This window comes from Triticum urartu, chromosome 2A (genome assembly GCF_056163025.1).
Source record: "Triticum urartu cultivar PI428250 chromosome 2A, HENAU_Tu73, whole genome shotgun sequence".
NCBI lineage: Eukaryota > Viridiplantae > Streptophyta > Magnoliopsida > Poales > Poaceae > Triticum > Triticum urartu.
In genome coordinates this window covers 60,275,259-60,276,554 of record NC_141874.1, presented here as the reverse complement: position 1 = coordinate 60,276,554, position 1,296 = coordinate 60,275,259, and positions in this window count along the sequence as shown.

Here is a 1,296-nt window from a genome sequence, read left to right as displayed (position 1 = left end):
TCAGGTTAGTTCGTTTGTCTCCTCTGTTTCTTCATTCGATTTTTTATTTCTTTTGTTCATATTTTTGAAAGAATTCTAAGTACATATATTTCAAAACTTAAATTTAATTTTTAAAAATAAATACCATTAATTTGGAAAATGTTAGTGCAACGAAAATAATTTGTTACTGAATGTTGATAACATTTAAAAAATGTTTGGACACTTCAAAATTGTTCATGCATTTCAAAAAATATACATATAAAAATGCTTATATGATGTCAAAAAAGTGTTTGGGAAAATTGTTTTGTACCATTCAGAAAAATGTACATTACATTTATAAAATGTTCACATGTGACATATTTATAAATGTTGATACAATGTACAACAATGTGCGCATAGTATAAAAAACATTTCATACCATTCAAAAGAATGTACCTGACATCTTAAAGAAATATGTGCGTGTTTCCAGAAATTGTTGTGACATATAAAAAAATCATACTCCCTCCATTCCAAAATATAGTGTGCCCGCGCTTCCCGAGTTCCAACTTTGATCATAAATTTAACCAACGAGACCAACTGCGGCGGGAGAAAAAAATATATAATTGAAAACTTCTTTCGAATATGAATTCACTGATATAATTTTTGCTCCCGCCGCAATCGGTCTTGGTAGTTAAATTTACGGTCAAAGTTAAAGCACGTGGATAGAGGAAGCACTACATTGTGAAATTGAGGGAGTACATACTAAAGAATTGTTCATTTAGTTTTAAAAAATCTTTCCTGCCATTAAAAATGTTCAATTTATTTGAAAAAAGGTTTAACATGTATTGGAAAAATATTCAAATATATATTTGGAAAATATATATCATGTATTTAAAAAATGTTCGACATGTATCAAAAAGATGCTCCACATGTACACTAGAAATGTACAACGTGCATTGAAAAAAATAGACATGTGTTAAAAAAGAAAAACCCAAAGAAAACTAGTGAAAACACAGAAACGCTGACAAAACAAAAAAACTGGGGAAGAAAAACAAAAAACAGAAAGAAAGGATGGAAATAAAAAACCGAAGAAAACCAATGAAAACCCGATACAAACAACGCATGGAAACAAACAAAAGCATAAAACACTCAGATGAGCTATAGTGTGGGGCCCACCTCGTCACTGATCGCCAGTGGCGAGACTTACTTACGTCTTGCAATGAGTGAGAAATAGCTCATGTGCACGTCTTCGGCTGCACTTCTTTTTTATAAGACGGACATCGAGTTTCCTCATTCATGGAGACACCTCAGCCGCCAATGAACCAATCTCCTCTCCCC